The sequence below is a fragment of the Chrysemys picta genome, chromosome 4 (genome assembly GCF_011386835.1).
Source record: "Chrysemys picta bellii isolate R12L10 chromosome 4, ASM1138683v2, whole genome shotgun sequence".
NCBI classification, from domain to species: domain Eukaryota; kingdom Metazoa; phylum Chordata; order Testudines; family Emydidae; genus Chrysemys; species Chrysemys picta.
The window spans coordinates 812,286-823,808 of NC_088794.1; the positions used below are offsets into that span (position 1 = coordinate 812,286).

The following is an 11,523-nucleotide window of genomic DNA, read 5'->3' on the forward strand; positions in this document are numbered from 1 at the left end:
CCTGATCTGGGGCCACCACCTCGGGCCGGGCCAGCGTCACCTCTGCGCCCGTATCCCAGTATCCATTGACCTTCCTCCCATCCACCTCCAGGGGAACAAGGTACTCTCTCCGGAGGGACAGCCCCGCGCCCACCGTATAAACCAAAAACCCTGAGTCTGGGGCATCCAGCCCCCTAGAGGAGCTGGCCTGGGGCCCTTCTCTCTCTTGAGCAGTTGATAAGCTGCCAGCCCCTCTTGCGTGAGAAGCCTGCCCCTCGTCCGTCTGGGCCTCTACCAAGTTAACCCTATGCGGGTTCGGTCTGCTCAGTCTGTCCTTGAGCTTGGGGCACTGGGCCCGAACGTGGCCTCTTCGGCCGCAGTAATAGCAGCTCATGTCCTGTGGGTCCCCTCGAGCCGGTCGGTTGTCCCTGACGCTGGGCATTCCCCGTGGGAGGGGATTCCCCATATTCCCTCTTTGGGAGGTCCCAGGGTGACTCTCTCTCTGCATCACGGCGGGCCTGTTCCTTTGGGGCTCCTCCCTGCCACCCCCTGACCGGCTCTTTACAAACTCATCAGCCAGCTGCCCGGCGTGTCGCGGGTTCTCTGGCTTTCTGTCCACCAACCACAGCCTCAGGTCGGATGGGCACCGCCCATACAGTTGCTCCAGTACCAGCAGTTTAATCAGGTCCTCCTTCGTCTGGGCCCCACCAGCCCACTTGCTGGCGTATCTTTCCATGCGGACGGCTAGTTGCAAATAGGAGATCTCAGGGGTTTTATCTTGACTCCGGAACCTTTCCCGGTACATCTCAGGAGTCAGCCCAAACTCTCGTAGCAGGGCCTTTTTGAATAGTTCGTAGTCCCCTTTCTCTGCCTCTCCCAGTTGGCGGTACAATGCCACGGATTTGGGGTCCAGTAAGGGGGTAAGGACCCGGAGTCTGTCCGCGGGATCCACCCGGTGCAGCTCGCAGGCCGTCTCAAAGGCCTCCAGGAAGTCATCCATGTCCTCCCCCTCCTTGTATGGGGCCATGATGCACTTATCAAAGCTCCGTGCAGTCCTGGGTCCCCCCTCACTCACCGCAGCCGGGGGTTCGCTGCCCTTCAATCTCGCCAGTTCCAGGTCATGCTGACGCTGTCTCTCATTCTCCTGTCTCTGTCTCTCTTTCTCCTCCCGTTCACGCTGATGCTGTCTCTCATTCTCCTCCCGTTCATGCTGTCTCTGTCTCTCTTCACGCTGATGCTGTCTCTCTTTCTCCTCCCGTTCACGCTGATGCTGTCTCTCTTTCTCCTCCCGTTCATGCTGTCTCTGTCGTTCACGATCCTCCAGCTCTCTCAGTTTTAGCTCTTTCTCCCATTCCAGCCAATTCCGCTCCCCGGATGCCGAACGTCGCCGGGAGGATCCTCTGCTGGCCGGCGAGCTTCGCCGGGGGGACCCCCTGCTGGCCGGGGGGGTCACGGCGCCTTCGGTATTTGCTGGGCTCCTCCCCACCCTTCCCCTAGGCATAGGAAGGAGGGGTCTCGGGAAGCCCTCAGCAGCCGGCTGACCACTCCCAGCTGGGACAGACACTGGTGCCTGCGCTGCATTTGCCAGGCTGCTTCCCTGAGACACAGGGATCAGTTCATTCGCGCGATCTTCCGCCTCCAGCTGGGCAATGAGCTGTTCTTTGGTGAGCCTCCCAATGCGCAGCCGCCTCTGCTTGCACAGCTCCACCAGGTCGCTCTTAAGCCGCTTGGCATACATCTTCCTGCTGGCCACTCACCGGCCTGTGTGCTCACAGCTCCCCACAGTTCCCAGGGGGACCCCTAGTGTGCCAGCCCTTCTCGAGGTCACCACCTCTCTGCCAGGGTCGAGCTGCAGACTCCTCCGCCCCTGGGACCACTCGCTGCGATCCCCCCGGGGGACCCTGTTACTGCAAAAGTCCTTCTCGCTGGTCACACGCTCCCAGGGGTAATAACCGTCTCTCTCCCACTCTTCAGCAGGCCTGGTCCCCGTCAATCCCCCTTCGTTTTACTGCTCCCCAGTCACTTACTGCAGGAAGCGCCGTCCACGGGGTGCAGTAGATCCCACCGCTGCCACCAGTTGTCACAGAGTATTGGGGGACTCAGGGCCCTGCACCCCCGGCTTCCTGCGATTCACCATGACTCTCAGCCAGCCAGTAAAGCAGAAGGTTTATTTGGATGACAGGAATACAGTCCAAGACAGGTCTTGCAGGCACAGACAACAGGGACCCCCTCAGTTAGGTCCATCTTGGGGTCCCCGGGCATCCCAGCCCAGCCCCCCTTGGGAGGTCAGAGCCATCTCTGCCTCCCAGCCATCTCTCCAGCCTGCTTCCAGCACACTCCCTTCAGCGACCCCTCCCACAGCCTTTGTTCAGTTTCCCGGGCCCCGGAGTCACCTGGCCTTCAACCCCCTCCTGGGTTCTCATGTTACAAGCTCAGGTATGTTCCCTTGGGCCGGCTCCCATCCCCCGATGCAGACCATCCTAGTCACACTCCCCTGTCAGCATTCACACACCCCAGCAAGAACAGTCCCAGTTCGTCACACAGCCTCTGCCTGGTGCGCCGGATCCCCTGGTGCCCTGCGAGAGGGATGTCATGGGCCAGGTACAGTAGCTTGTGGCGAAACTTCTGGGGAACCACCAGCTGCCTCCTGATCCCCCACGACTCCACTTCCCCCGGGGGAGCCCACTCTCGGTACAGGAACCCCTTCTCCCACAGGAACCTCTCCTTGCATCCTCTCCTCATGGTCTGTACCACACTGAGGTCAGCCAGGCCCCTTAGCTTCCGCAGGGAGGGGTCCTTCTGCAACTCGGCCTGGAACTCGGCGGCTGGGGAAGGGATGGGGACCCTTTCGTCGGCTGGATCGGAAGCCCCAGCCACCCCGCGGCCTGTCCTTGGGTGTTCCCTCCCCACCCAGGAAGGGTTCGGTGCCTCCAGTGGGACATCCTTCCCGAGGTCAGGGCGTAGTGCCCCTCGCCGGCTTTGGCTACGGGTTACGACTAAGGCGGTCTGGGGGCTGCTTGGCCAGTCCTCTAGGTCCCCCCCCATCAACACCTCAGTGGGCAAATGGTGGTGCACTCCCACGTCCTTGGGGCCCTCCTTGGCCCCCCATTTCAGGTGTACCCTCGCTACGGGAACCTTGAATGGGGTCCCGCCCACCCCGGTCAGGGTCAGGAAGATGTTGGACACCACCCGATCTGGGGCCACCACCTCGGGCCGGGCCAGTGTTACCTCTGCGCCCGTGTCCCAGTATCCATAAACTTTTTTCCCATCCACCTTCAGGGGAACAAGGCACTCGCTCCGCAGGGACAGCCCCGCGCCAACCCTGTAAACGGAGAACTTTGAATCCGGAGCATCTGGCCCCCCAAAGAAGCTGGCCTGGGGCCCTTCTTTCTCTTGAGCAGTTGATAAGCTGCCAGCCCCTCTTGCGTGAGAAGCCTGCCCCTCATTCGTCTGGGCCTCTACCAAGTTAACCCGGTGTGGGTTCGGTCTGCTTAGTTTGTCCTTGAGCTTGGGGCACTGGGCCTGAACGTGGCCTCTTCGGCCGCAGTAATAGCAGCTCAGGTCCCGTGGGTCCCCTCGAGCCGGTCGGTTGTCCCTGATGCTGGGCCTTCCCCGTGGGAGGGGATTCCCCATATTCCCCCTTTGGGAGGTCCCAGGGTGACTCTCTTTCTGCATCGCGGCGGGCCTGTTCCTTTGGGGCTCCTCCCTGCCACCCCCTGACCAGCTCTTTACAAACTCATCAGCCAGCTGCCCTGCGTGTCGCGGGTTCTCTGGCTTTCTGTCCAGCAACCACAGCCTCAGGTCGGATGGGCACCGCTCATACAGTTGCTCCAGTACCAGCAGTTTAATCAGGTCCTCCTTCGTCTGGGCCCCACCAGCCCACTTGCTGGCGTATCTTTCCATGCGGACGGCTAGTTGCAGATATGAGATCTCAGGGGTTTTATCTTGACTCCAGAACCTTTCCCGGTACATCTTAGGAGTCAGCCCAAACTTTTGTAGCAGGGCCTTTTTGAATAGTTCGTAGTCCCCTTTCTCTGCCTTTCCCAGTTGGCGGTACAATGCCACGGCTTTGGGGTCCAGTAAGGGGGTAAGGACCCGGAGTCTGTCCGCGGGATCAACCCGGTGCAGCTCGCAGGCCGTCTTAAAGGCCTCCAGGAAGTCATTCATGTCCTCCCCCTCCTTGCGTGGGGCCAGGATGCACTTATCAAAGCTCCGTGCAGTCCTGGGTCCCCCCTCACTCACCGCAGCCGGGGGTTCGCTGCCCTTCAATCTCGCCAGTTCCAGTTTATGCTGACGCTGTCTCTCTTCATGCTGTTTTTGTCTCTCTTTCTTCTTCTGTTCATGCTGATGCTGTCTCTCATTTTTCTGTCTTTGTCTCTCTTTCTCCTCCCGTTCATGCTGTTTTTGTTGTTCGCGATCCTCCAGCTCTCTTAGTTTTAGCTCTTTTTCCCATTCCAGCCAATTCCGCTCCACGGATGCCGAACGTCGCCGGGAGGATCCTCTGCTGGCCGGCGGGCTTCGCCAGGGGGATCCCCTGCTGGCCGGGGGGGTCACGGCGCCTTCGGTATTTGCTGGGCTCCTCCCCACCCTTCCCCTAGGCATAGGAAGGAGGGGTCTCGGGAAGCCCTCAGCAGCCGGCTGACCACTCCCAGCTGGGACAGACACTGGTGCCTGCGCTGCATTTGCCAGGCTGCTTCCCTGAGACACAGGGATCAGTTCATTCGCGCGATCTTCCGCCTCCAGCCGGGCAATGAGCTGTTCTTTGGTGAGCCTCCCAATGCACAGCTCCCTTTGCTTGCACAGCTTCACCAGGTTGCTTTTAAGCCGCTTGGCATACATCTTCCTGCTGGCCACTCACCGGCCTGTGTGCTCACAGCTCCCCACAGTTCCCAGGGGGCCCCCTAGTGTGCCAGCCCTTCTCGAGGTCACCGCCTCTCTGCCAGGGTCGAGCTGCAGACTCCTCCGCCCCTGGGACCACTCGCTGCGATCCCCCCGGGGGACCCTGTTACTGCAAAAGTCCTTCTCGCTGGTCACACACTCCCAGGGGTAATAACCGTCTCTCTCCCACTCTTCAGCACGCCTGGTCCCCATCAATCCCCCTTCGTTTTACTGCTCCCCAGTCACTTACTGCAGGAAGCGCCGTCCACGGGGTGCAGTAGATCCCACCGCTGCCAACAGTTGTTGCGGAGTGTGGGGGAGTCAGGGCCCTGCACCCCTCTTCCCGAGATTCACTGCGACTCTTAACCAGCCAGTAAAGCAGAAGGTTTATTTAAGGACAGGAACACAGTCTCAAGCAGAGCATGTAGGTACGACCAGACCCCCTCAATTAGGTCCGTCTGGGAGGTTCAGGGAGCTTAGACCCCAGCTTGGGGTTCCCTGCATTGCACCACCCAGCCCAAACCGAAACTAAACTCCCCACTCCTCCTGCTGCTCCTCTCCTTTGTCCAGTCTCCCGGGCACAAGGTGTTAATTCTCCCCACCCCCGTTCCTGGCTCAGGTTACAGCTCAGGTAGCTTCCTTCAAGGGAAGTTCCCCCTTCTCACTGCAATCCCCCTGCAACATTCCCAGGTCAAATTTGCCCTGCTCCCTGCTCCGTCACAGTCCCAATTTTAGAGGGACAGTCCCAATATTTGGGTCTTTGTTTTATATAGGCTCCTATTACCCCCCCACTCCCATCCTGATTTTTCACACTTGCTGTCTGGTCAACCTACCCCCTGCCAGGCAGGGCCGAAAAGCAGGGGCTTTAGAGGCTGCAGCCCAGGGCCCCTAAAGCCCCTCTCTTAATCCATTATCCGGCCCTGCAAACATGGGTGGAGGTCTCCGGAGCAGGGCCGGCTCTGGCTTTTTTGCCGCCCCAGGCAAAAAAGCCTCTGGCCGCCCACCCCCCCTCCCCACGGAGCGCCAGGGGGAGGGCGGAGAGCCCAGTCACAGCCCCGCTCTCCCCGGTGGCCAGAGCCGGAGCACCGCACTGCCCCCTCCAGGTGCCGCCCCAAGCACAAGCTTGGTGGGCTGGTGCCTGGAGCCGGCCCTGCTCCGGAGGAGCAGGGGGCATCTGGAGGCCGGAGAGAAGCAGCGGTTTCCCCTTCAAAGCGCCGCTTCTCTCTGTCCGGCTGCGTGGCCGCCCTGTGCTCCTCCTGATCCGCCGACCTGCGTTTGCAGCGCTCCCGCCACCCGCACCTCCCGCCTGCTCCCCCCCCCGACAGCTTCTGCCCCCAGAGCCCCCCCACGGAGTGTCCCCCCCCATGGCAGGGGTGCCGGTGCTCGGCTTCCTGAGTGCCCAGGCCTGGGGACCCCTATTGTCAGGGGGCCTCATGCCAGGACATGGTAGGTTGGTAAATCCGCCCCTGCAACCAACCCAGGGGTTCTCATTCGGCACAGAACCGTCCAGGCCCTGTGCAGCGCGGGGCAGGCCGAGGCCGGCTGCATGGCCTGTAGGGTTACCATAAGTCCAGTTTTTCCCGGACATGTCCGGCTTTTCGGCAATCAAACCCCCGTCCGGGGGGAATTGCCAAAAAGCCGAACATGTCCGGGAAAAATACCGGCCGGGCACTTCCCCTCCCACGGCTGCTCTGCTCCTCCCCTGACTCTTCGGATCTGTTTAAGAGCCGAGCGCTACGGGCTTCGGGCAGCCCCCATACCTCCGGACCCTGCGCCGCCGGAGCCCGGGAGGGGAAGTGCCCGGCCGGGGGTGCAGGGTCTGGAGGCAAGGGGGCTGCCCGAAGCCCAAGCGCTACCGGCTTCACGGTTTGCCGGGCAGCCTCCAGACCCTGCGCCCCCAGCTGGGTGCTTCCCCTCCCGGGCTCCAGCTGCGCTGGGGAAGTGCCGGCCGGGGGCGCAGGGTCTGGGGGCTGCCAGGCAAACCGTGAGGCCGGTAGCGCTCGGGCAGCCCTTTCCGCGTGGTTGGGAGTGGGAGGGAGGAGGGGGCGGAGTTAGGGTGGGGAAGGGGCGGAGTTGAGGCGGGGCTGGGGGTGGGAAATGGGCGGGGCCAGGGCCCCGTGGAGGGTCCTCTTTTTTTATTTGTTAAATATGGTAACCCTAATGGCCTGTCTCACGACTGGGTGATCGCAGCCGGGCTGGGCTGAAAACACCAGGCAGACGAGCCCGGCTCCAGCAGCCAGGCCTGCACGTGGCTGACTCAGCCGGGCCCCGGAGCGCGGGTTGTGATTTGGTTTGCGACGGACCCGCCGCCTTCCGATCGTTCCGTTCACTCGCTGCGGCACGGCTCTCTGGTCTCGTTAGAGAAACCGATGCTGGTTCTCACTGCAGCCCTGCTCAGCGCTGCGGGCCGAGTGAAGCGCTGACCCCGGGAGGGTCCTGTGGGACGGGGGGCCTGGGGAGTCTGAGTGGAAGAGGAGCTGGAGCCTCTGGGGGACAGTGGGGGGCTCGGGGGCTGGTGAGCTCCGCTCGCTGACCTGCAGCGGGACAGCGGAGTCTGGCCGGGCCTGCAGGCGCCCGTCGGGCGGGGGAGCTGAGCCGTGGCATCCTCATGATAGGGGCAGGGAGCAGCGAGGTGGCTCCCAGCCCCAGGTGCCCGGGGAACTGTCACCGCGGGGGTGAGGCTGGCAATCAGTAGCCCCCTCCTCAAACCAGCCCCCACCCGGAGAACCCCTGCTCCCCCCGCCTCCTGGGGGGATGTCTCTCCCACCCCCTCACCTTCCCCACACAGCTCCATGCCCTTGGACTGGTAGTCCCGGAGGTAGTTGACAGAGCCGGAGTACGTCCCGGCCTCTTCCTCCTGCACCCGTGTCCTCTGGGGACAGGTTGGCCTGGCCCTGCTGGCCAGCGCCTCATGCTCAAAGCCGGTCACCACGCTGACCTTACGCCACCATTTCACACTCAGGTGCTTGAGCTCCACGGGCTCTGGGACCACGGAGATGCGACAGCCTAGGGGCACGTCAGAGCCTGGCCGGGCCCACACCGGGGACGGGGGGACAGTTACCACCAGGGCGCCCCCTGCACAGACAGACAGACAGACCGACCGGGTTACGAGCTGTTCTGCGGGGATCACCCTGGGCGTTAGCATGGGGGGTGGGGGGACAGCCCAGGGGGAGACCCGCACTGCACCCAGGGACCCCCCCATCCTGGCTCCTGTATGGTAACATTGATTTGGGGATGAAATTGCTTTGTCCTTTATGAGAAGGTTACTGGATGAAATTGTTTTAATGCAAGTTTATACATTAATGTTCCATGCTGCGTTAGTAATATTGGAGAATTGTTCTGTCCTGTTAGGAGTTAGTTTCTGAAATTACTGTACAGTTCTGTGTGTGAATGAGTGTGTGCGGAATGTAAATAGATACGAGAAAAACTGCCAGTAAATTACAAAAGGGGGAGTGAAGAAACAAGATGCCAGTGTCATCATCCTGAGACCCTGATGGCTGGACGAGAGTGCAAATTAATGACCCTCAAGTGCAAAGGCATCCGCCCTACATGAAGAACAAGACACGAGATCAGGAAATGGAGGATAGTTGTGAAAACATGCTAGTGATGAAAGAGAAACTGCGAAAACAACTCGTTGGTGATTCAAGCATGACCCAGCAGAGTTCATAGGCTACAGGGGGATTTGTTGCTATAAAAGATAGGTGAGAGCTGAAGGGCTTTGGGTTCGTCCTGCCAAGACTTCCCCGGAGCATCATATCGCGACCGACGGAAGAACCTGGCTCCCCCCTACCCATGATCAATCTAGCTGGCCACTGGGGGGGGGGGGGGGGGAGAGAGAGAGAGAGAGACTGTATCGTCTTTTTCATTGTGGGTCTGTGTCCCCTCTGTGAGGGCCCAGTCGGTGCCCACAGGGAGCGGGAACATGAGGGGAGCTCCAGGCTGAGACCTGGCTGTCTCGTGTCCTGTGTGGGCTGGGGCGCTGGCTCCCTGCCCGGAGAGGGTTAATGTGGCACGGACAGGGGGTGAAGGCCAGGGGCATGGTCCCGCTCCCCGGCAGTTCCAAATGGCTGTGGTGGCAGCGACCATGGAGTTTCCTCCTGCCTCCACTGTGGCTCCGGGCCCTGTGCTGATCGGCTGGGATAGGAAAGGGAGAAACAGGCAGGCCAGGCGGGAGGTCAGGGGGCTGGACAGGACCCAAACCCCCTCCCCAAGGGAAGGACGGGAGGCCTGGTGCAGGGCTCTGTTCTGACTGTCTGCCCCCCTTTCGCGGTGCTGGATGGAAACCGACAGTCAGTTCTCGGGGAAATCTTCCAACCATGTTTCTCACAGAGCGCTCGGGTTCTGGTCCCAAAGCCTGAGGCTTTTGCCAAGCCCAGAAAGTTTTGACCAGCCCAGGCCTCGCCAGAGATGAAGGGCCCATTGGATCGGGGCGTAGCACAGACCACAGAATCCAGCTGGTGCTCGTGTGGCATGGGGGAGCGCCAAAGCACAAATCACAGTGATGTTAAACCCCCACCTCCCGTACTCACGCTGCGGCAGTGCCCGAGCCCCGGCACGGGGGTGCTGGGCGCTGCACACACACAGAACCGAAGTCCCCCCCCAACAAGCTCGCAATCGAAGTACCACGGTGGGAGGCTTAGGGCAGTGACAGGGTATCCTGGCCCCACCTTGCTGCCCTGGGTAAGGGGCCAGGTGTAGCCACCTTCTCCCCTGCTTTCAAACGGGCTGCGACTGTCGCTCCCCTCACCCCGGGCAGCTCCCAGATCCCCCCTTCTGAGTGTGGTATCTGTAGGGGTCACCCCTTTGCCCATGTGGTGCTAGCAGGGTCTCTCCACACAGCACTAAAGGGGTACCACCACTCCCGGGCCACACGGGGCCTAGGTCCTGGTCCTCGGAGCAGCTGCAACCGGAGGAAGTTGGGATAAGAGCCCGGTTAGCAGAGGCTCCAACCTGGGTTTCCTCTGCAGGGACCATGGGCACCTCCCACCCCCCGGGACAGGGCAGGTGGGAGCAGCTTCACCTCTGCCCAAAGGGCAGCCCTGACAGAGCAGGATGGGACGCTGGAGGAGGAGACCCCCCAGGGAAAGACGGGGGCTCCTGGGGTCAATGTTTCCCACATACTGAAGCCAAATCCCTCCTCTTTCCTCCTGGGGGTGACTCCCCTAGGGTCCAGGGAGCTGGGTCCCCTGTGACAAAGTGGGTTTTTCCTCCTTATTCTGTTGGACATGACTGAGCCTATGTGAGTTACTGTTTTGCATGAATACTGTGTGTGCCTCGGTTTCCCCGTGTATTGCCCCAATACCTCGGTGGAGGGAATAGGGTGGGTGACTTTTGCTGAGACCCTTGGGGGCAGGTGAGGTGGCTCCAGCTGCCTGTACATAAGCGATGGACGGTGCCCTTCATAACCTGAGACCCAGGAGGGGGATGCGACCAGGTGACACTTTGCCCGGGAAGCGAGACAAAGACCAGGAGGAAGGACAACGGGCGTGTCCAAGGTCGGGTCGCTGGAAGCTGCGCAGTCGGCTGTTTGGGACCATAACCGGGCGTGACTCAGCACCACGGCGCCTCCTGCTGGCTGTTCTGGGAATTAGCCCCCTGCGCAGGTGGCCTCTCGCCGCCGTCACTTCCTCTCTTGGACCCGCCTCGCTCACCAGACTGCGTCATCCTCTTCTGGGCATGGCCCTCTGGCCGTGCCCCACTCCATTCTCACCCCCCTTCCGGGGGGTCGGCAGGCCTCAGTCCCATCCCTCATCTCCACAGCCTGGATACTGCCACTCCCCTCAGTGGCCAGTGGGGGGCCCTCTACTTGGCCCCCACCTACCACCCCTCTGCCAATCTGCTGCCTATTTCTCTGGGCCAGCCCCCTCCCGGACCCACACCAGGGCCCCCATCTGCTCTAGCATGTCTCCCCGCAGCCCATCCTCCTCCCTGGCCCTCCAGGGAGAGCCTGGCCTCTGCTCTGCTGCGGATCAACCCTTTTTATAGGGCCCTGCCCAGCCCTGATTGGCTGCCCTAACAAGCTGTCTCCTTATTGGCTGTCTCAGTAACCCTCTTCCCATTGGTCGGGGCTCTGCACAGCGTCTCTAAGGGCTCCTTTAACCTCCTCTTACCTGTGTGGGGGCAGCTGCCCCACCACAGGGACTAAGAGGGGGGAGCCCAGGGCATCTGGCCTGGGGTCCCCCCAGGATTGACTTTGCTGGAAGTCCTGCTCCCGGTGCTAACAAGCCCTGTTCTAGGCTGGGTTCCCAAGGGCTGATAACCTGCCTGTGTCACACGCTGGCTGGGAGTCCCGGCTGGCGAGGGGGAGTCCCGGCTGGCGGCGGAGTGGGGGGCCAGGGCCCCTCCGGCTGCCCCAGGGCCCCGTCCAGGGGGACTCGCTGCGGGGAGCTCACGGGGTGACCAGGGGGCTGGACGCTCCGAGGTCGGACCCAGGGAGGCTGGAACTGAGCAGGCTCCTTGCCCCGGTGACAGCTGCCCTGCGGGGAGTTGCGCTGCCCGGAGCCCTGGCTGGCTTCCTACAGAGCCATCCCAGCGTGCCAGGCCTGTGGCTTCTGTGACAGGGGAACAGTGACCGACTGTATCTTGGAGTTCACGGGTGCAAGTCCAGCCAGAATCAGCCCTTGGCAGAATCAGCAGCTGCTCCAGGGGATCTGGGGTCTCCCCTTT

The 11,523-nt window shown here is 61.7% G+C and overlaps 1 protein-coding gene across 10 annotated transcripts in view; it reads right to left on the reverse strand.

Annotated features, from left to right (window-relative positions):
- The window catches only part of LOC122172980 (uncharacterized), a 187,143-nt gene that overhangs the window by 93,003 nt on the left and 82,617 nt on the right, over nucleotides 1–11,523 (reverse strand). The window lies entirely within an intron of this gene.